The following is a 24,430-nucleotide window of genomic DNA, read 5'->3' as shown; positions in this document are numbered from 1 at the left end:
CAATCACACTGCACACAAACAACAAGCTTTCATGTCTCTACAACACAAGAAGACCCAGTTCCTCAGCAGACACATGTCCACTCTTACTTCTGGATCTTTCTGGCTGCTCCTCACAGACATCAGTCCTCCTCTTTCTGTGGACACCAAGCAACATTTACACTGAGCAACACAACACACAGCAGAGACACAAAGATCTTCAACTCTCACACTGCTTCACAATACTGGAGCTGAATCTGAAAGTGAGCTCAACATCTCTCACTCTGCTTCGGAGGAAATGAAAGAAAAACACTTTCTTACTTTGCGTCTGAAGGTCCAGATTCAACACTGAAGTTTAGTGGAGGTTCATTGGACTGGTTACTCTTCTGAGACAACCTGAGAGTGAAATAAGAGGATTCAGAAACAGCTTTCATGGTTCAATCAGATCACTGGAAACACAGCAGTTGTAAAGACATGAACGATGCCCGAGGTCAAAGGTCACACCCACACAGCCCAATCAGGAGTTTGACAGCAGGTCTAAATGTTCTGTTGGCTCATCGACAGATCAGGGAGGTTCTGACAGTTTACACACATTCATTCAACATGTGAGACGTACATGTCCAACCTGGAGAGGAAGGTTCACACACCTTACACACACACACACTGGACGGTTCAGTTCACTCTGTGGTGGCAGGAACAAACACTGAGAGACAGACTGAAGAGAAGAGAGGCTCTGCTGGAGCAGCTGACGTCTCTTACCTGTCCACACCTGATCTGTCCTCCTCTTCATCCACACCAGACATCTTCAGTCACTGAGAGAGGAAGCAGCAACACACACACACACACACACACACACACACACACACACACACACACACACACACACACACACACACACACGCAATATTTCTTCAAATCAATATTCAAATCAATAATCACCATCCAGAGGAACAGAAAACCACATCAATCAGCCCCCCTTGCCTGGCCCTCCCACTGCCCCCGGGGCCCCCTCGCTCCCGGTGTGACTGTCCTCAGTGGCCCCCCGCCACACGGCCCCACCAGCACGGGGACCAGCCCCCGTCCCAGAAGGCCCAAGAGCTCTGCGGCAATGTGGGCGGCGCACCACACCCGTCTGGAAACATGGACCGAGGAGTCGAACACACACGAGTCAGAGGGCGAGGGTGAAACCCCGCGCTGCCATGACAGTGAGGGCCGGGCTGTGGTGGGACCCCGGGGCCCCGGGAGCACCACTGACCCGTCTCACCCGCCGTCAGGGAGGCGGAGCTTCAGCCAGTGTGACAGGACCCCAAAGTCATCAGTGAAAAAGAGATTTCTGATCAAACACAAGTTCAGACAGTAAATGATCAAGAATCAGAGTCAGATGAAAAGAGCAGAGTCTGTCATGTATCAGAGCTGAAATGAGTCCACAGAGTGAATCCAGGGTGTGAAGGGTGAGCCGCTCTCACAGCCGAGGTCTTCCAGGTCCAGGAACAGCAGCAGTCTGGCTCCAGGTGACAAACTCAGCTTTTTAGAAAACCTCCTTTCTGCTGAAGCTCCTCAGAGGGTTCACACTGCTTCCTGACTAGACACACTGACCTCTGACCCTCAGGAGTCCAGCTGGAGAACTGGCCTTAGACCAGTTCACTGAGGGGGTTCTGCTGTGTGAGCATGCGCAGTGCGCACGGAGGGAAAGAGGGAAGCAGAGATGAAAACAATCATCTCATTTCAGCCTTTTCTGGGGATTTCTCAGCTCAGTAAATCTCGTTTTTATTCAGGTTGTGGCTCATCTGTATTGATTTCTCAGCTTCTAAATGTTTGATTTAGGGCCAGGACATTTTTTTAAAGGGGGGGGGGACCAAGTATCGAGACCAAGTTGAAGACCCCAACTCCAGACCTCAGCACCGCAAGGAACGTACTTTTTATCTGAACCTTTTGGAATTTCTCACGTTTCTGCATAAAATCACCGTCAAATGTGATCTGATCTTTGTCAAAATCACACAGATGAAAAAACAGTGTCTGCTTTAACTAAAACCACCCAAACATTTATAGGTTTTCATATTTTAATAAGGATAGCATGCAAACAATGACACAAGAGGGAGGACATCAATTACCAGTTTTCCGTTTCAAAGATGGGAAGTTAATTTAAGCTGGTTGTTAATCTTCGGATAAACAACTGTTAAATGATCAGAGAAGCGTGAGATCAAGCTCAAGACTGTCACAACTAGGAACTTAGCCACAAGCCCACCAAAAACACAACAATGAATCCTCCAGTTCAGTTAATGACCATTTATTAACAATGTCTATTCAACACCTCTAATGACAAATCTAAACATATCCAAAGCATGCAAACATCTGTGTGTGTGCGTGCATGCATGAGTGTGTGCGTGTGTGTGTTTGTGTGAGTGAGTGAGCGACCCTGTGGGAGGGCTGCATGGTCCCAGCTGCACAGGGTGTGTCGGTGTGTGTGTGGTGTGTGAGTGGGAGGCGGACTCGATCCCCACATCACGGATCTCCCCAGAGAGGACGGGGAAAACGAGAGGCACGGTGGACTGAGAGACGGGCGAGAGAGAGAGGGAGAGAAAGACAGAGCGGGAGAGAGGTCTGGTGTAGCCCGACGGGCGGAGGTCGGGTTGTAGATCTGCTTCCCCCCTGGAGAGGGTGGAGACGAGGGGGGAGTGAGGCGAGATCGCGCGAGACGGAGAAAGGGGGGTGAGCGAGAGAAGGACGAGTGACACAGCGCGTGCATGGATTCCACCGAGGCTCCACGCACCGGGTTGAAATCCTACTAAAGCTGTTAGTATGGAGAAGAGATTGAAAGATAAGCTGCTGCCCCCTTATCTCACACGCATGAACGGTTTATGGCCATTTCGTCTACTCTGAAATTCCCATTTCGTCTCGTCCCAGTTCGTCTACAACCTTTTTGGCAAACATTCCCATTTCGTCTACTTTTGTCTACTTCAACATTAGACCACCAAAATAACATTAATTATTAAAGTTATTTAAGAAACAGGATATTTATTACAGAAACTGCTAAAACAGCTACCGTATTGGCCCGAATATAAGACAATGTTTTTTTCCAGAAATTCCATCCTAAAAAGTGGGGTCGTGTTATAATCGTGGACTTACGGTAGATGGTCAATACGCATCCGCGCCGCTAGATGGAGCCAAAGTATCACTGACCAGAGAGCGAGTGGAGCGATGAAATGAGATCAAATGATCTGATGAAAAATGACGGATCATGTGGAACAAAGGGGCTGAACGCTGGACAACTGAGCAAACAACAGAGGCGAATTTATGATACCAACTTTAAACTGATGGTGATCAACGCAGCAGAGTCATCAAACAACTGCCAAGCCGCCAAGAGATCTGGTGGAGCAGAGCCTCGTTCTTATTGGAGAGCACAGAAAAAACGCCTGCAGGTGCTAACACTATGAGAAAAGCTTTCCGTGGTATCAAGAACGTACGCTTCAGAGAGACTGATAGAAGAGTGAGTGAATACGTCTCTGAAAAACGGAAAGACAGAATGTCCACCACCAGAGCCTGATTCAGCTGAAGGCACTGGAAAGTTATTTACATCATTTATGCAGTTTTGACCCCTTGAGGCTTCTTATTTGTTGCTTATTGTTTCTTATTTTGAGAAAGAGAATATATTTTTTATCAATACTGTAGTAATATTTTTTCATTTTATATCTCGTGAAATGTTATCTCAGTTCTGAGTTTTTGAGTTTACAATCATTGTATAATAAAAAGATGTTTTATGAGTGACCTTATTGTCTTCAGCATTTTTTTTTTTCAAAATGATCTCTGAAAAATAGGGGTCGTGTTATAATCGGAGTCGTCTTATATTCGGGCCAATACGGTATTTATTTCAGATATTATTAATGTGTTCATGATATATAAATTACCTTAAAATAGTGTCTTCAAGAAAAGTTTGTAACTGGCAAACTGTCTATTGCTGACTTCATGGACATAGTAGTTACTAAACGTAACTCCAGTTCTACGAGTGTGTGCGTGCCCACCTACGGGCTTCACTGTACTCCCCTCTGCCACCAGCCAGTCACTGAGACAGATCTGAAAACAACGCGCCCTGTTTCCTTGCCTCCCTCGGGGGCGGCCCTGGTGGGTTGGGGGCGGGTGCCCGCTTGCCTCCGGGTCTCCGGGGTGGCGACCTTTCTCAGTTTCCCCCCGGGTCGCGGGGCGTGGCATTACGGGGGTTTCTGTGGCGTGGATTGGTGTCAGCTGGTGCCACCCCGCTGTGCCTGGTGCAGGACTCTGGACTGTTTGGGCAACATCACATGCACGTCTATATGATCACTCCAGCCTCTGCTCAGACTCACTGTGCAGTGTAGAACCTACCAGAACACGCTGGTTGTTCCCCTTCACCGCCCAGACACTAGTTGGTGTCTTCTATCATCGGTACCTTCAGCTCTATCATCTCCATCTAGTCAGTCCCCCCTCACCCAACTCCCCCCACCCTCACAACTTTTCACAACCCCCACATGGTGTTACACTGCCCTCTATCATAGGTATGAGGAACTAGACCTTTTACCTCTGTAAGGGCTGGTGATGGTCACTAAATTGCAAAAGAATAAAATTGCAAAGAGATCTTGGAAGTTGACAGCAGGTGTTGTTTGACTTCGAGATGAATGCAGACAAAAAAAAGTTTAAAAAAAAAAAGAGAAAACGACGCGGCAATCCCGTATGCACGCTGGCACACTGCCACGCCCCTCACCAAGGGGATATAATCAGCGTGCGAGAGGACGACTTCCTTCTTCTGAACAGCCAGGAGAAATGGAAGCAGGTCAGCCGGGCTTGCAGGTAGGTGGGCATGCACACACTCGTAGAACTGGAGTTCCGTTTAGTAACTACTAATTCTACTTTGTGTGATGCTTAGCCCACCTATGGGCTGCGCTATTGGTACTCACCAAGGCGGAGGCCGTAGGGATAAATGTACTCCCAGCTGGCGTGCTGACAGGATTGGCGCGGAAAGGAAGTAAGCAGGCCGTACGTCCAGTACCGCCACACCAAACCTCCAAGATACCGGCGGCAGGCAGCCTCACACTGAGGCGCCGCCCGCCGACGTGCCCAAGCACCGTAACAACAGCACACATACGCCGGCCGAGACACCAAGTCACAACGGCGGGCAGCAGAACCACACATGGCCTGGATCCCCCCAGGGAAGCAGTAGCCGGTCTGGACAGAACCAACACAGAACTCCTGTTCTCGCTGAAAACTGACATGGCCACAGAGTCTGTGCACATATCCATCAGATAGGAGCGCACAAAGGTGGACGCAGAAGCCCATGAGGCAGCCTGGCAGATGTCACCCACCATGACACCTCTGCACAGAGCCGCAGGAGCGGCCATGTTCCGCGTGGAATGAGCACGAATCACCGGCAGCGGCGGGGGATTCTGCCTTGTAGGCAGGCACAATAGCGCCCCCAACCCAGTGGGCGAGACACTGGGAGGACAGCGGGGCTCCACGCCCCCTGGCCCCGAACCGCACAAACAGCTGATTCGAAGTGTGAAATCCAGCTGTGTGCTCAACGTAGCAACGCAGAGCCCTGACCGGACACAGCAACCGTAGCCGAGGGTCGTGCCTCGACGAGCCAGGCAGGGAGCCAAGTGCCCTGATCCGGATCACTCTCGGCCGAGAGTCCGAAGTGATCACATTGGGATGGAAGGCCGGGTTAGGCCAGAGATGCACCAGTCCCCCGTCCTGACTGAACACCATGCAGGAGGGATGGGCACTAAAGCATGATCCTCAGAGCGCGGTCCTGACAGTGCTGTCTCCAGCGCTGCAGAAACAAATTATTGACTCTACTTGATCAGAAAATGAAGATTCTCTGTTTCAGGCTCTGCCACTGATGTGTTCAGGTGCTGGACAAGAACAAACCAGAGACTGGAAACTACTGAGAGCAAAGAGACTAAAGAAAGAACTGAAGCGCTTGAAGAAGTTTTTTACTGTCACTTTCACCAAGGGTGACCAAAGCATCCTCTTTTACCCAGACATGTCCACTTTATCCGTCCTGTCCGGGCCGTCCGGCAGGTTTTATACATTCAAGAAAATGTCTGGTGTTCACTGTTTCTCATAGCACAATTACACATCAACGTAAACTGACCAGTGCTTTGCTCACAACACCATGGTGATACTTTGTTGCATGACGTAATTACCCAGAGGCTGCCTTTGCGCGCGCACACACAGACACAGACACACACACACACACAGAGAGAGAGAGAGAGAGAGAGAGAGAGAGAGAGAGAGAGAGAGAGAGAGAGAGGGGCTGTTCAGACAGCGGAGCAGGAAAATGCCGAAGGTTAAGTGCAGCTTCACAGATGAACTGCAAAAAAAATTAATAAAAAATCCCACATGCTGAGAGGAAAAATAGAATGTAGAAGAAAAGCAGGATGAAGAAGACAATTAAAGATGAAAAGTATATATCCTTTTTGTTTGTTAAGTTAGTATTTTGTGAGACTCTTTTATTATTTATCTTATTACAGTTAATAAAAGATATCGTTGAAGGCGGATTTTACAACTGAAGAGTTCATATTTAGAGCATTATTTAATATGCATTTACTCATTTGAAAAGAGTCTAAGAGAGCTATTATTTTACAAATGTGGAAGATAAAGAATGAAATCAATCCATGGGTCCAGTTTTCAGCTTGAAATGACACTAAAAGCAGCTAAACTCAGGGAGACAGTGAGACTCATTAAAACTCACATTTCTTCCTCTGGACCAGTCAGATGGAGCAGAGATCCTGGAGACACAGAGACTTGTGAAGTGAAGTGCGCCACAAGCTGGAGGAGCGAACTTCTCTCCACCAGAGGAGCAGAATGTTTTTTAAAGGAGACGCAGCTCGCTGCTCCGGAGGACTGCTGACTGCAGTCAAGCCAGACGACACGTTGTTGAGCGGGGCGCACATATTCTACTCATTACGGTAACAGCGAAACAGAAAGTATAAACAAACAACCGTCCAGTGCCAAAGATAACAACTCACCGAATTTATAAAAAATACAAGACATATTAAAACTGTTGCTAAAAAACACAACTGAACAACGATATAAATCATGGAAAGCTTTAATAATGCTGATTTTGAGTCAATATTTCAAAGAATCTGGCAGTAACTGAGCTAAAACACTGCATTTTCCATCTAAATATGAAATATAATCTGTTGATAACATTAACAGCTTAACCAACAAGGTGTGTCTGAACCACGCTGTGTAGTAATGGATCAACAACTGATTTGGAGTCAAAACCTGGGAGCTATTGAGCTAAAATACTGCACTTTTCATAAAAATATTAATAAAATGATCAATAGGAACAATAACTGAGAAAAAAAGAGGAGTGTCTGAACCGGACACTGTAGTAATATGATTCAAGGGTGATTTCGAGTCATTAAAATACTGTATTTTTCATTAAATTACCAACAAAAAGTATGTGGAGTGTTAAAAAATTATGGGGATGGCTAGTAGCTACGTCATCGAAGCTGAATACGTCACTTCCGTGTCCAAAGGCGCGATGGTGCAGTGCTGTGTCCCATGTTGTAACAACAGGAACGATGTCAACAAAACCATTTCCTACTACTGCTTTCCTCCGATATTACATCATTATATTATTTTTACTGATATTACAAATAATGAGGCGGACTCACGTTATATAGATCAGATTTTTATTGTTTCATTTAATTATGTCTCAGAGCCAGACAGCAGCGGCACCGCAGCCTGGTCTCCTCCTCACAGCGTGGACGGTCCCACCGAGACACGCACACCCAGCACTGAACCCGGTCCTGAATAGGACCCCGGACTGAGCAGGACACAGGACGGAGCGGACCCGGGACTCAGTCCACGAGGGCGACGAGTGGCCCCCGCTCCCGGCGCTGCTTAAATTAAAGACAATTTATAGAAGTCTAAATAAAAATTTTGGCTAAACGTCCTCTGTCTGTATTTAATCTCCCTTTAGCTAATATTATTTTCTAGGCTGCTGGCTTCACATCACTGATTAAATAAATCATTTGCTAAACTTTAGAGTTTCAGTCAGTCGCGGTTCTTCAGGTCCATACCGGTTCCCACATCAGCTCCTCTCACGGTGCCGGCGCTTCAAAAGTAACTCTATCGGCCAATGCAATATTGTGTAAAACAGCACAGGAGAAAATAAAGTCCCACATCTTTTCAGGGCTGAACAGCAGCGTTTCCCCCGCTGGATCTGAAGCTGCTCTTCAGCAGCTGGGCGTCTTTGCACACTGTTAAAACTGCCTCCTCTCCGTGGCAGGATGGACCAGCGGAGTTATCAAAGTTAATAATCCTTTATTAATCCCACGAGGGGGAGGGGGAGTGTGGTATTATTAGATATTCTGTAAGGGCTTTTTTTTATTATTATTATTATTCTTTTACTTTTTAACCTGTACTGAATGTGTGCAGCTTCTGCTTTATGGCGTGTTTGAGGTTTGGTTTAAAATTATTTCCCTGGATGACACTTCCAGAATAAACTGTAAGTTGTACTAAAACCACAGACAGACAGACAGTACCCAATTCTAACATAGCTAATTAATTAATAGTTAAGTTACACAGCATGATGTGACGACTGACACCCTAGCGTTAATGCTAGCTAGCCACTCACTCACCTCAACCTCGTAAATGTTGTTTTTCATTGAAGCCTGTACTTTCCATTTCAGACTTCCACCTGTCCCCACAGAAATATTTACAACTCGGTTTGAGTTGTAAGGATTTAAACCTCTCTTCACTGACTTTAGAAAGTCAGCAAAATACACTGTTACCGTGGAAAAAAAGTGACCGGTTCTTTGGCAACAGCCATTGTGTTTACATTGCGCGCTGGAAGCCTTGGACCCGGAAGTGACTTGTGACGTCACACTAGCCATTCCCATAATGGACAAGCAAAACCACCATGCAGGGTCTGCACAGGTGAAAGGAGAATAGAAGTGGTTGAGATATGAATATATAAATTAGGGCATTAACAGAAACGTCGACTCGTCGACTTGTCGAATTCCATCGCACAAGTCGACGTAAATTTGGAGGAGTCGACAAGTCAGAGGTCATTCTTTCCCTCACCTGAACACCCGACAGCGCTCAAGCCTTCATCCAGCGCATGTCGATGTGCTCATCTTTCTCCATGAAAACATGGAGCATGACAACATGTTCTTCATTCAGCTGTTCATTTATAAAGGTCTTGACCCACAAATATTCACATCAGAGTTATTTCACTGCAGAGGATCGACAACAATAAGACTTTGTGTCTTTTTGTAATATAACTTATTTTATTGTGGTTATATTACTGCTTCTGCTTTGGTATAAAATAAACCCAGAACTGATGTTGTTATTTGGTGAAATAGTTAATCAAGACATGATTGATAGCCTTGGCATTTTATAATTCTGGTCCTCAGGGCCCCTGTCCAGCATGTTTGAGATGTTTCCTTCTTGGAACTAATACATGTTGTCTTTTCTCCTGAGGGGGAGAGGGAGAACTATTCAGACTCGTGTTCACGGTGAGACAATAATCCAATATTCCACACATGTTGAGTCTCTGGGTGCAGTGACTCCTTTATTTCCCACAGGTGTTTAAACTCTCTGTTTCCAGGTACAGAGTCCAGTTGAGCACAGTTATAACAGATGAACTCACTGATCCAGTTTCCTTTCAACATAGATTCAAGTCTCCCCACACGTTCCTCAACACACCCCAACACACACTAACATGGTCCAAACTCTGGCTCGCCTCCCTGTCACACCCCCTACCTCGGGATCCAGCTAGTGGCAGGCCTTGCTTTTGTTTCTCCCCTCCCTTCTTTCCTTTTCTGTAGGTGGGCGTATGTTTCTGGTGAGTGGGGTGTGGACTGGTGCAGGGAAGCTGCTGATTACTTGAGTGCTTCCACCTGAAATTGGGCCTGGTCTTCACCAAACAATTCATCACCCTATAAAGCTCCCTCAGACCACAGTGCAGCGTTGGATCGTAATATCACCACAGTCAGTTCTTACTGGGTTGCTCTGCTGCATTCTGCTGTGCTCGGCTTCACTCCTCTTAAATCAGCTTGTCTTCTGCAACCTGCAGGAACCACTCGCTGCCCCGCCTTGGATGACATCTCTGAGCCTCCTCTGCTTCGCTCCGACTCCGCTGGAAAGGTTCCCCGGACCTCACCCCTCTGGGCTGCTGCGCCAGGACTTCCACACAATCTCCCCTCTGGCTGAGCATCCACGAACCCTCTTCCTTCACGCTTCATCCGCAGTAGCTCTTTCCCTCGCTGGATTGCCGAGGTGGGTCTTTGGGTTTAGTTGTTAGCTCCTTGGTTCCTCAGTCCCGGTTTGGTTATGACTGATTAGGTTACGGCTCAGTCCTTGTTTTGTTCACGGCTTGTCAGAAGGCTTGGAGTCCTGTTCTGTTCTTATGAAGCGCCGCCGTGATTTTCAAGAGTAGCGGGATTAGTTTGGGTTTGGTATTGATTCCTCTGTAAATAAAATAATTGTTCGAAGAACTATTTATCTGCTGAGTCTCAGTCCGCGCTTGAGTCTGAGTTTGAACGTGACACTCCCTCTCTCACACACCTGCAGCTCATCACCTGCATGCTCCCTGTCTGTCCACCAATCCTGCTCCCCCTAGTGGTCAAATCATAGAAGTATCATTTAATTCATTTACAAATTTTTAATTTTACTGACAAAGGTCTTCATTTTTATCTTGTATTTTTGTATGACTGTAGGAGTAACATCACAAATAACTGTCAGTACATGTATTTTGGTGGAATTTCTCATCATGCTGCAGCCTCAGCCCTGCACACACACACACACACACACACACACACACACACACACACACACACACACACACACACACACACACGGTTTTTAAAAAGATAGTGTTTTGTTGTAATCAAAAACAAGGTATATGAACAGTTGGAATATTAAATGATTTAAACCATTTATCTCAAAGATAGAGCACAGAGTTACATAGGAAATGAATTTTACTCCAAGTCATGACAATCTGGCTGCAGTCCTCCAAGTATGTTAAAATTCAAGTGAAGTTTCCTTTAAAGCTCGTGTCTGGAGTTTCCGTTGGTTTCCAATGTATGTATCATTTTTCAACAGAGCTTAAATGTGTCAGTCTGGTTCGATACTACAATATAATATTAGCATAAAGCAATATAAAAACTTATTTATGAGCCCCGCCTTCGTCTCATAGACCCCCATGTTATCTGATAAAGCGCCGGTCAGCGTCAGCCAATAGATTTCGAGCTTCCGCATTCTCGTGTTGTCAAAGTGTGGAGCAGCCAGAGAGCACGGCCGCTCGCCCAGGCAGAGGAGAGTTAGCAACACAGCAGCCGCTGCGCTTACCTCGGATATATCCACTGTCTGCTGAACATCCACGGTAAACAGCTAAACATTTAGGATGCTGTAGGACTTGGAGGCTCTCATTTTCACCCTACGGATAATAGCGTGCACAATTAAAGGGGCGTGGCTTGGTCGCTCATGAAAGCAGAGGGAGGGCGGAACCTCGAGACATTGGATTAAAAAAAACTTCTCTCTTTCAAAACTCCGGACACGAGCTTTAAGACTTGGTTCTGTTTAACACGGTGGTTTTCAGTGAAATGATCTCAGTAGAATTTGTGATGAATACTTTGTAGGAATATTAAAACACCCTCTCGGGGTCGCGTGATGGCGGTGAGCTGAGCTGACACGTTTACCAGAGCTCCGTGTCACTCGGTGCTAATTTTCTTTTCATCCTGACAACAACTGAGCGCATCGCATCATTTTCTTTCGAATATTATGGGCTGTGTCCTTGGAAAAGTTTTGGCCGCAGTCTTTTGATAACATGGGGTGAACTACAGGACATTAATGTTAGAGAGACATGGAGTCCGAGCCCAGCAACCATGCACAAGGTGACGACCAGGCCGAGTCTGGATCCGCAGCGGGGCTGGAGCAGCCCTTGCTGAAGCCCTGAGCAGAATGACTCCTGATATTGTTAAAGTTATTGATGAAAAGCTCAGCTCTCTGACCCAGACTATCCACAAGCAGGCTGCGGAGCTTCAGGCAGCGGCTTGATGAAGCAGAAACCAGGATGATGTTGGTGGAAAACTCCGCCGCAGCACAAGAGCCACGGATTGTGGAGCTGGAAGAACAGGTCAGCGCCCTGACGGAGAGTTTGGACATGGCTGAGAACGACAACAGGTGCCTCAACATTCGGGTTGTGGGCTTACCGGAGGACACAAAGACCGGGCAGCTGCTGGATTTTTTTTCAGTCATGGCTGCCTGCTGTCTTAAAGATGATGACCAAGGTCGGCCGCATGAAGCTAGAAAGAGTCACCCTGCCACGGAGGCCAGACACACCAGGAGCCCCAGGCTGCCGCCGCTACCATTTCAGAAGGTGATGGAGGCGGCGCGCCGGGCCAGCCAGGACGGAGGCTCAATCTGCATCAGATCCAGGGTCTCTGTTCACAGCGATTTCTCCACGACGGGGATGAAGAAACGTGAGGTGTACGATGGGCTGAAACAGCGGCTGCAGGAATGAGGGACGCTGTCTGCCATGCTGCTCCCGGCCGCTCTGCAGGCGACTCATGGAGGCTCCAGGAAGAGCTTCTCTTCCCCGGAGGAAGGATGTGCTTTCATCACTCTCTGTCTGGATGATCGTTCTTCGGAGTTCAGTCTTTCTGGCTGAGAACACTTTCCTGCAGCAGTGGCAGGAAGTTTCTCCACTCATGTTGATCAGTCCGACTTTTATTGTTTTTGGGCAAAAATGAAAAAACGAGAAGGCGGGGCTTACGCCGTTCTCACTTCGGATTGGCTCATGTTTGCACCGTCCTCTTCAGAGTAACGGTCTATCTTAAAAGGATGAGTGGCTGTCTGATCACTGCTCCAGCGTCCTGTCAGTTCTGCAAATAACTCATAATAGTTGTATTAGTATTACACATAGAAGCTCACTCTGTGTTTTACAGCTCTTTGGTCCCGATTCTTAGACGCTTAACTTCATTTTTTTCGACTCCCGACTTCATGAAAGTAGTTAAAAAAGACCAGCAGGACTCACCCTGTGTGGATCTCCTCACCACTCACACGCAATAGAAATGTGGGTACAAGCCTGGTGGTGAATACATTTAATGAGTTCTTGTTTCAACGTCGGTCCAAACCTGGCAGACAAAATTCCTGTTCCAGCAAATGACAGTGAAGAAATATTAATAGAAAGAAGCCCGAATTCAATGTTCCTCAAAGCCACTGATCAAAAAGAAATAATATAAACTGCTAAGAAATATAGAAACAAAACCTCCACTGACTGTGATGGAATTGACATGTTGGTAACAAAAAACAATCATTCTGGGTATTTCTAAGCCATTAACTGAAATCTTCAATCTATCATTTCAAACAGGGAAATTCCCAAATAAAAAGGAACCAGCCAAAGTTATTCCTCTGTACAAACACTTCACAAACTACAGACCTGTTTCTCTTCTCCAAAAATTCTCTAAAATCCTCGAAAAATTCTTAATGCCAGATTAGATCATTTCATGGAAGAATTCAACTTCCTGTCAGTCAGTATGGATTTCGAGGTGACCAGTCAACAAAACTAGATCAGAACTAACAGATCAATGTCAGTAGATCAGAACTAAACAGTCAAAATTACTAGATCAGGACTAACTGGTCAACGTCACTGGCTTTAACTGAATTCATTGAAGAATTACAAATTCTACAGACAATAGGAAACTTGCAGAAAGATTTTTCATTCATCTGAAAAAAGCATTCGATACTATAAATCGTGACATATTAATTAATAAACTGGAGAAATATGGAATCAGAGGAGCTGTACTGAACTGAGTGAGAAGCTATCTGGAGGACAGCAAACAGTTTGTGAAGTTGGGAGACTGTCTCTCTGAACATCTGGATATTGTGTGTGGAGTCCCTCAGGGTTCAGTGTTGGGACCTAAACTGTTCATACTACACATCAATGACATTTGCAAAGTGTCTGAAATTGTGAAATTTATAATATTTGCAGATGACACAAGTAGAACTGGGGAGAATTTGCAGCAACTTTTAGAGATAATCACTGTACAGTTGAAAAAAAATGATTTGATAAAAACAGGTTATCTTTAAATCTATGTAAAACAGAGTTTGTCATTTCTGGAAAATATAATATAAATAATCATTTAAATGAGCTCGTCACCGTGTCTGAGGATCGGGTCGCCGGGCACCCTGCCGTCGGCTGCCACCCAATCCACATTGCACCCGGCCCCTACGATTCCCTCGGCGGGTGGTGGGTCCACCGGAGGGTCGGCCCACGTCGCCCCTTCGGGCTGAGCCCGGCCGGGCCCCGTGGGCAAAGGTCCGGCCACCAGGCGCTCGCTTGCGAGCCCCAACCCTAGGCCTAGCTCCAGGGTGGGGCCCCGGGTGTCGTAACGGACCTCGATTTTAATGTTTTCATAAGGGCTGTTGACCTGCCCTTGGTCTGGCCCATCACCCAGGACCTGTTTGTCACGGGAGACCCTACCAGGGGCATAAAGTCCAGGACAACATAGCTCCTGGGATCACGCGGGCACTCAAACTCCCCCACCACTTTAAGGTGACAGGTCAGGGGGGAGATTGGGACGCATGGCCTCTCTGATCTGAACCCGAGTGGTGTTCTGTTATTGAACTTCTGTGCTAGTCACAGTTTGTCCATAACGAACACCATGTTCGAGCACAGGGGTGTCCATAAGTGCACTTGGCACCAGGACACCCTAGGTCGGAGGTCAATGATCCACTTTGTTGTCGTGTCATCTGACCTCTGGCTGCAGGTTTTGGACACTCAGGTGAAGAGAGGAGCAGAGCTGTCGACTGATCACCACCTGGTGGTCAGTTGGACTCACTGGCGGACGAGGAACCTGGACAGACTTGGCAGACCCAAACGTGTTGTGAGGGTCTGCTGGGAACATCTGGTGGAACCCTCTGTCAGCAGGGTTTTCAACTCCCACCTCCAGGAGAGCTTCTCTCATGTCCCGCGGGAGGCTGGGGGCATTGAGTCCCAGTGCACCATGTTCTCCACCTCTGTTGTCGAAGCATGCTCCTGGACGCCTCCCTAGGGAGGTGTTCCAGACATGTCCCACTGGGAGGAGACCCCGGGGAAGACTTAGGAGAAACCATGTCTCTCGGCTGGCCTGGGAACGCCTTGGGATCCTCCCGTAAGAGCTGGAGGAAGTGTCTGGGGACAGGAAGTCTGGGCATCTCTTCTGGGACTGCTGCCCCCGCAACCCAGTCCTGGATAAGCGGTGGAAAATGGATGGATGGATGGCATTTGAATGTACAGATAGAGGGGTTAAACATAGAGAGAGGGAATCAAAACAAATTCCTGGGAGTAATAATTGATGACAAAATTTGCTGGAAGCCTCACATGAAACACATTCAGAACAAAATATGAAGAAGCATCTCAGTTCTGGCCAAAGCCTGAGATATACTGGACCAGAAATATCTCTTTATTCTATACAATTCACTGATTTTTTTTCATATTTAACTCACTATGTATAATTTGGGGAAACACATCTGTAAATTCAATAAAAAGATTTTTATCTTGCACAATAAAGCAATTAGAATTGTTCACAAGGTCGACTTCTATGAACACACTAATCCACTATTCTACATTCAAACTCCGGGAAACGTATGGATCTTGTGGAGTTTAAAGCTATTCAAATGATAACAAAGCAAACAGCTGTTCATTACCAGATAATATTCAAAAAGTACTGTGGCCCTGAGGTGCAAAACACAACGGCAAATGAGAAAACACAACATAAAAAGACAAAACACAACGCCAAATCAGAAACACAACAGCAAAAGCGAAAAACACAACGGCAAATCAGAAAACACAACACAAAAACAGAAAACACAACACAAAAAGAGAAAACACAAAGGCAAAAGAGAAAACGGAAATCGGGTGAAATCAGTCGTCGCTGATTGGACGAAAGAACTGGTCCGTCCTTTGAACCGGAAAGAGTCACAATTCGCCGCTAATCCAATGCTTCGGATCCTTAAGATGCAGTAAAAAAACGCCTGTTTTTTTAATAAAATGCCGTAAAAAACGTGCGTTTTAAACCAGCAAGACGCGCGATTTTTACGGCGTTTTATAAGATGTTAATAAGCTCTGCCCTCTGAAAAACACAGCCAATAAGTTTTATTTTTCTGAAGCCAATCAGCAGAGAGCACAGCGACGCCAAAACAATGGATCCAAGACATTGCCAGTTCCTCTGCTAGAATAAATGACTGAAATTCAGAGGAAGACTGACAGCCTCAGTCTGAACAGATCCTGAGAACTGAACCAACCTCTGGAGGGGATTGTTTACATTTAGTAACAGCAGTAAATGTAGAGAATAATGGGACGAGTGGACTGATGGGTTCTTCATGACAGATCATTGAGGATCATCTCCACAGAGGAACGACAGGAACTACTTTCTACAATCATCACTGAGACATTGATCATGAAGACTTGTGGACTCACTCAGCCTTCCTGCAGTTCCTCACAGCTGGGATCAGTCTCCGTCGTCCCTCATCTGATGCCCTGTACGTCCTCAGGTAAAACTCCTCCAGGACCTGGTCTGACATCTGCAGCATGTAGGCCAGAGCTGAGCAGTGGACCTCAGAGAGTTCTTTCTCTGATCTGTTCTCTGACTTCAGGAACTCTTGGATGTCCTGATGTACTGAGAGGTCCTTCATCTCCATCAGACAGTGGAAGATGTTGATGCTTCTGTCAGGAGATATTCTCCACTATTGATCTTCTTCAGGTTCTTGATGACTTTCTGGATGGTTTCTGGACTGATCTCTGTCTGACCCAGCAGACCTTGTAAGAGTGTCTGGTTGGATTCCAGAGAGAGGCCATGAAGGAAGCGGACAAACAGGTCCAGGTGGCCGTTCTGACTTCTGAGAGATTTATGAAGGACGACCTTCAGGAAAACATCGAGAGATGTGAAATCATGTTCCTCCCCAAAGAAGGTCTTCAGCTCATCTGTCCTCCTGTTGGTGAAACAGTGGAACATGAAGACTGCAGCCAGAAACTCCTGAACACTCAGATGGACGAAGCTGTAGACAGCTTTCTGGAAGATCACAGACTCTCTCTTGAAGATCTGAGGACAGATTCCAGAGTACAGCGAGGTCTCAGTCACATCCAGACCACACTGCTCCAGGTCTTCTTGGTAGAACAGGATGTTTCCTTTGTCCAGATGTTCCAAGGCCATCCTGCCCAGCTTCAGAAGAAGCTCCCTGTCAGCCTCCGTCAGCTCCCGTGGACCCGTCTCAGGTCCTTCATGGTACTTGAGCTTCTTCCTGTGTGTCTGAACCAGCACAAAGTGGGAGTACATGTCAGTCAGGGTCTGGGGCAGCTCTCCTCTCTGCTCGCTGCTCAACATGTGCTCCAGAACTGTAGCAGTGATCCAGCAGAAGACTGGGATTCCACACATGATGTGGAGGCTCCTGGAGGTCTGGATGTGGGAGATGATTCTGCTGCTCAGCTCCTCATCACTCAGCCTCCTCCTGAAGTACTCCTCCTTCTGGGCGTCAGTGAAGCCTCGCACTTCTGTCAGTCTGTCCACACATGTTGGAGGGATCTGATGGGCCGCCGCCGGTCGGGAAGTGATCCAGACCCGAGCCGAGGGCAGCAGATCCCCCCGGATGAGGTTAGTGAGCAGCTCGCCGACTGAAGACTGCTGGGAGACGTCAAGCAGCCGCCGGCTGCTGCTGAAGTCCAGAGAAAGTCTGCTTTCATCCAGGCCGTCCAAGATGAACAGCAGCTTGCAGACAGCCAGCTGCTCTGCCGTCAGCTTCTGGAGCGTGGGATGGAAAACAGCCAGCAGCGAGAGGAGGCTGTACGGCCGCTCTCCCAGCAGGTTCAGCTCCCTGAAGGAGAGCACCACCAGCACACTGACATCCTGGTTCTCCAGGCCCTCGGCCCAGTCCAGACTGAACTTGAGCACCGAGAAGTTTTTTCCACTGCCGGCCACGCCGCTGGTCACAACCACTCGGATGTGTGTGTGCTGCTGGGCCGAGGCTTTGAAGATGTCCTGAACCCTGATGGCAGTGTGATGGAGGCTCTCCTTCCTGGAAGCTGTCTCCAGCTGCTGCAGCTCAGGTTCCCTCTGAAGCTCCTCACTGAGTCCCTCTGTGATGTGGAGCTCAGTGTAGATCCTGTTGAGGAGGCTTCCTCCTCCTGCTTCATCACTTCCTTCAGTCACACATTCACATCTCCTCCTCACACTCTTCTGATGTTCTTCTAGAAGCTGCTGCAGACCCACACCTGCTCAGAGACAACAACAACAATCACACTGCACACAAACAACAAGCTTTCATGTCTCTACAACACAACAACAAGTCCCAGTTCCTCAGCAGACACATGTCCACTCTTACTTCTGGATCTTTCTGGCTGCTCCTCACAGACATCAGTCCTCTTCTCTCTGTTGACAACAAGCAACATTTACTCTGAGCAACACAACACACAGCAGAGACAAAGATCTTCAACTCTCACACTGCTTCAAACTACTGGAGCTGAATCTGAAAGTGAGCTCAACATCTCTCACTCTGCTTCGGAGGAAATGAAAGAAAAAACACTTTCTTACTTTGAGTCTGAAGGTCCAGGTTCATCACTGAAGTTTAGTGGAGGTTCATTGGACTGGTTACTCTTCTGAGACAACCTGAGAGTGAAATAAGAGGATTCAGAAACAGCTTTCATGGTTCAATCAGTTCACTGGAAACACAGCAGTTGTAAAGACATGAACCATGCCCGAGGTCAAAGGTCACACCCACACAGCCCAATCAGGAGTTTGACAGCAGGTCTAAATGTTCTGTTGGCTCATCGACAGATCAGGGAGGTTCTGATATTTACACACATTCATTAAACATGTGAGACGTACATGTTAAACCTGGAGAGGAAGGTTCACACACCTTACACACACACACACTGGACGGTTCAGTTCACTCTGTGGTGGCAGGAACAAACACTGAGAGACAGACTGAAGAGAAGAGAGGCTCTGCTGGAGCAGCTGACGTCTCTTACCTGTCCACACCTGGTCTGTCCTCCTCTTCATCCACACCAGACATCTTCAGTCACTGAGAGAGAGAGCAGCAACACACACACACACACACACACACACACACACACACACACACACACACACACAATATTTCTTCAAATCAATATTCAGATCAAAAATCACCATTCAGAGGAACAGAAAACCACATCAATCAGCCCCCCTTGCCTGGCCCTCCCACTGCCCCCGGGGCCCCCTCGCTCCCGGTGTGACTGTCCTCAGTGGCCTCCAGCCACACGGCCCCACCAGCATAGGGACCAGCCCCCGTCCCAGAAAGCCCAAGAGCTCTGCGGCAATGTGGGCGGCGCACCACACCCGTCTGGAAACATGGACCGAGGAGGTCGAACACACACGAGTCAGAGGGCGAGGGTGAAAGCCCGCGCTGCCATGACAGTGAGGGCCGGGCTGTGGTGGGACCCCGGGGCCCCGGGAGCACCACTGACCCGTCTCACCCGCCGTCAGGGAGGCGGAGCTTCAACCAGTGTGACAGGACCCCAAAGCCGTCAGTGAAAAAGAGATTTCTGATCAAACACAAGTTCAGACAGTAAATGATCAAGAATCAGAGTCAGATGAAAAGAGCAGAGTCTGTCATGGATCAGAGCTGAAATGAGTCCACAGAGTGAATCCAAATTGCAAAGAGATCTTGGAAGTTGACAGCAGGTGTTGTTTGACTTTGAGATGAATGCAGACAAAAAAAAGTTAAAAAAAAAAAAAAAAGAAAACGACGCGGCAATCCTGTATGCGCGCTGGCACACTGCCACGCCCCTCACCAAGGGGATATAATCAGCGTGCGAGAGGACCACTTCCTTCTTCTGAACAGCCAGGAGAAATGGAAGCAGGTCAGCCGGGCTTGCAGGTAGGTGGGCACGCACACACTCGTAGAACTGGAGTTCCGTTTCGTAACTACTAATTCTACTTTGTGTGATGCTTAACCCACCTATGGGCTGCGCTATTGGTACTCACCAAGGCGGAGGCCGTAGGGATAAATGTACTCCCAGCTGGCGTGCTGACAGGATTGGCGTGGAAAGGAAGTAAGCAGGCCATACGTCCAGTACCGCCACACCAAACCTCCAAGATACCGGCGGCAGGCAGCCTCACACTGAGGCGCCGCCCGCCGACGTGCCCAAGCACCGTAACAACAGCACACATACGCCGGCCGAGACACCAAGTCACAACGGCGGGCAGCAGAACCACACATGGCCTGGATCCCCCCAGGGAAGCAGTAGCCGGTCTGGACAGAACCAACACAGAACTCCTGTTCTCGCTGAAAAACTGACATGGCCACAGAGTCTGTGCACATATCCATCAGATAGGAGCGCACAAAGGCGGACGCAGAGGCCCATGAGGCAGCCTGGCAGATGTCACCCACCATGACACGTCTGCACAGAGCCGCAGGAGCGGCCATGTTCCACGTGGAATGAGCACGAATCACCGGCAGCGGCGGGGGATTCTACCTTGTAGGCAGGCACAATAGCGCCCCCAACCCAGTGGGCGAGACACTGGGAGGACAGCGGGGCTCCACGCCCCCTGGCCCCGAACCGCACAAACAGCTGATTCGAAGTGTGAAATCCAGCTGTGTGCTCAACGTAGCAACGCAGAGCCCTGACCGGACACAGCAACCGTAGCCGAGGGTCGTGCCTCGACGAGCCAGGCAGGGAGCCAAGTGCCCTGATCCGGATCACTCTCGGCCGAGAGTCCGAAGTGATCACCTTGGGATGGAAGGCCGGGTTAGGCCAGAGATGCACCAGTCCCCCGTCCTGACTGAACACCATGCAGGAGGGATGGCACTAAAGCATGATCCTCAGAGCGCGGGTCCTGACAGTGCTGTCTCCAGCGCTGCAGAAACAAATTATTGACTCTACTTGATCAGAAAATGAAGATTCTCTGTTTCAGGCTCTGCCACTGATGTGTTCAGGTGCTGGACAAGAACAAACCAGAGACTGGAAACTACTGAGAGCAAAGTGACTAAAGAAAGAACTGAAGCGCTTGAAGAAGTTTTTTACTGTCACTTTCACCAAGGGTGACCAAAGCATCCTCTTTTACCCAGACATGTCCACTTTATCCGTCCTGTCCGGGCCGTCCGGCAGGTTTTATACATTCAAGAAAAATGTCTGGTGTTCACTGTTTCTCATAGCACAATTACACATCAACGTAAACTGACCAGTGCTTTGCTCACAACACCATGGTGATACTTTGTTGCATGACGTAATTACCCAGAGGCTGCCTTTGCGCGTGCACACACAGACACAGACACACACACACACATAGATAGAGAGAGAGAGAGAGAGTAGAGAGAGAGAGAGAGGAGAGAGATAGATAGAGAGAGAGAGAGAGAGAGAGAGAGAGAGAGGGCTGTTCAGACAGCGGAGCAGGAAATGTCGAAGGTTAAGTGCAGCTTCACAGATGAACTGCAAAAAAATTAATAAAAAATCCACATGCTGAGAGGAAAAATAGAATGTAGAAGAAAAGCAGGATGAAGAAGACAATTAAAGATGAAAAGTATATATCCTTTTTGTTTGTTAAGTTAGTATTTTGTGAGACTCTTTATTATTTATCTTATTACAGTTAATAAAAGATATCGTTGAAGGGCGGATTTTACAACTGAAGAGTTCATATTTAGAGCATTATTTAATATGCATTTACTCCATTTGAAAAGAGTCTAAGAGAGCTATTATTTTACAAATGTGGAAGATAAAGAATGAAATCAATCCATGGGTCCAGTTTCAGCTTGAAATGACACTAAAAGCAGCTAAACTCAGGGAGACGGTGAGACTCATTAAAACTCACATTTCTTCCGGTGGACCAGTCAGATGGAGCAGAGATCCTGGAGACACAGAGACTTGTGAGTGAAGTGCGCCACAAGCTGGAGGAGCGAACTTCTCTCCACCAGAGGAGCAGAATGTTTTTAAAGGAGACGCAGCTCGCTGCTCCGGAGGACTGCTGACTGCAGTCAAGCCAGACGACACGTTGTTGAGCGGGGCGCACATATTCTACTCATTACGGTAACAGCGGAAACAGAAAGTATAAACAAACAACCGTCCAGTGCCAAAGATAACAACTCACCGAATTTATAAAAATACAAGACATATTAAAACTGTTGCTAAAAAACACAACTGAACAACGATATAAATCATGGAAAGCTTTAATAATGCTGATTTTGAGTCAATATTTCAAGAATCTGGCAGTAACTGAGCTAAAAACACTGCATTTTCCATCTAATATGAATATAATCTGTTGATAACATTAACAGCTTAACCAACAAGGTGTGTCTGAACCACGCTGTGTAGTAATGGATCAACAACTGATTTGGAGTCAAAACCTGGGAGCTATTGAGCTAAAATACTGCACTTTTCATAAAAATATTAATAAAATGATCAATAGGAACAATAACTGAGAAAAAAGAGGAGTGTCTGAACCGGACACTGTAGTAATATGATTCAAGGGTGATTTCGAGTCATTAAAATACTGTATTTTTCATTAAATTACCAACAAAAAGTATGTGGAGTGTTAAAAAATTATGGGGATGGCTAGTAGCTACGTCATCGAAGCTGAATAAGTCACTTCCGTGTCCAAAGGCGCGATGGTGCAGTGCTGTGTCCCATGTTGTAACAACAGGAACGATGTCAACAAAACCATTTCCTACTACTGCTTTCCTCCGATATTACATCATTATATTATTTTACTGATATTACAAATAATGAGGCGGACTCACGTTATATAGATCAGATTTTTATTGTTTCATTTAATTATGTCTCAGAGCCAGACAGCAGCGGCACCGCAGCCTGGTCTCCTCCTCCACAGCGTGGACGGTCCCACCGAGACACGCACACCCAGCACCTGAACCCGGTCCTGAATAGGACCCCGGACTGAGCAGGACACAGGACGGAGCGGACCCGGGACTCAGTCCACGAGGGCGACGAGTGGCCCCCGCTCCCGGCGCTGCTTAAATTAAAGACAATTTATAGAAGTCTAAATAAAAATTTTGGCTAAACGTCCTCTGTCTGTATTTAATCTCCCTTTAGCTAATATTATTTCTAGGCTGCTGGCTATCACATCACTGATTAAATAAATCATTTGCTAAACTTTAGAGTTTCAGTCAGTCGCGGTTCTTCAGGTCCATACCGGTTCCCACATCAAGCTCCTCTCACGGTGCCGGCGCTTCAAAAGTAACTCTATCGGCCAATGCAATATTGTGTAAAACAGCACAGGAGAAATAAAGTCCCACATCTTTTCAGGGCTGAACAGCAGCGTTTCCCCCGCTGGATCTGAAGCTGCTCTTCAGCAGCTGGGCGTCTTTGCACACTGTTAAAACTGCCTCCTCTCCGTGGCAGGATGGACCAGCGGAGTTATCAAAGTTAATAATCCTTTATTAATCCCACGAGGGGGAGGGGGAGTGTGGTATTATTAGATATTCTGTAAGGGCTTTTTTTTATTATTATTATTATTCTTTTACTTTTTAACCTGTACTGAATGTGTGCAGCTTCTGCTTTATGGCGTGTTTGAGGTTTGGTTTAAAATTATTTCCCTGGATGACACTTCCAGAATAAACTGTAAGTTGTACTAAAACCACAGACAGACAGACAGTACCCAATTCTAACATAGCTAATTAATTAATAGTTAAGTTACACAGCATGATGTGACGACTGACACCCTAGCGTTAATGCTAGCTAGCCACTCACTCACCTCAACCTCGTAAATGTTGTTTTTCATTGAAGCCTGTACTTTCCATTTCAGACTTCCACCTGTCCCCACAGAAATATTTACAACTCGGTTTGAGTTGTAAGGATTTAAACCTCTCTTCACTGACTTTAGAAAGTCAGCAAAATACACTGTTACCGTGGAAAAAAAGTGACCGGTTCTTTGGCAACAGCCATTGTGTTTACATTGCGCGCTGGAAGCCTTGGACCCGGAAGTGACTTGTGACGTCACACTAGCCATTCCCATAATGGACAAGCAAAACCACCATGCAGGGTCTGCACAGGTGAAAGGAGAATAGAAGTGGTTGAGATATGAATATATAAATTAGGGCATTAACAGAAACGTCGACTCGTCGACTTGTCGAATTCCATCGCACAAGTCGACGTAAATTTGGAGGAGTCGACAAGTCAGAGGTCATTCTTTCCCTCACCTGAACACCCGACAGCGCTCAAGCCTTCATCCAGCGCATGTCGATGTGCTCATCTTTCTCCATGAAAACATGGAGCATGACAACATGTTCTTCATTCAGCTGTTCGTTTATAAAGGTCTTGACCCACAAATATTCACATCAGAGTTATTTCACTGCAGAGGATCGACAACAATAAGACTTTGTGTCTTTTTGTAATATAACTTATTTTATTGTGGTTATATTACTGCTTCTGCTTTGGTATAAAATAAACCCAGAACTGATGTTGTTATTTGGTGAAATAGTTAATCAAGACATGATTGAT

General features: G+C 47.0%; 3 long non-coding RNA genes across 3 annotated transcripts; 1 reads left to right on the top strand and 2 right to left on the bottom strand.

Annotated features, from left to right (window-relative positions):
- Positions 1–14: 14 nt before the first annotated feature.
- Positions 15–21,229, bottom strand: LOC115395847 (uncharacterized). The gene is made up of 4 exons (XR_003932329.1): positions 21,163–21,229; positions 18,968–19,020; positions 18,531–18,605; positions 15–134 (listed from the first exon to the last, which is right to left on the bottom strand). It is a non-coding gene; the product is annotated as an uncharacterized LOC115395847 (long non-coding RNA).
- Positions 331–7,038, bottom strand: LOC115395848 (uncharacterized). Its single transcript, XR_003932330.1, has 3 exons — positions 6,698–7,038; positions 736–788; positions 331–372 (listed from the first exon to the last, which is right to left on the bottom strand). It is a non-coding gene; the product is annotated as an uncharacterized LOC115395848 (long non-coding RNA).
- On the top strand, positions 6,244–10,451 carry LOC115395843 (uncharacterized). Its single transcript, XR_003932326.1, has 4 exons — positions 6,244–6,409; positions 6,717–6,914; positions 9,789–9,951; positions 10,037–10,451. It is a non-coding gene; the product is annotated as an uncharacterized LOC115395843 (long non-coding RNA).
- Positions 21,230–24,430: the final 3,201 nt, after the last annotated feature.

This window comes from Salarias fasciatus, chromosome 10 (genome assembly GCF_902148845.1).
Source record: "Salarias fasciatus chromosome 10, fSalaFa1.1, whole genome shotgun sequence".
NCBI lineage: Eukaryota > Metazoa > Chordata > Actinopteri > Blenniiformes > Blenniidae > Salarias > Salarias fasciatus.
Note: the sequence above shows the minus strand (reverse complement) of the source record. Positions and strands in the feature narration are given on the sequence as shown.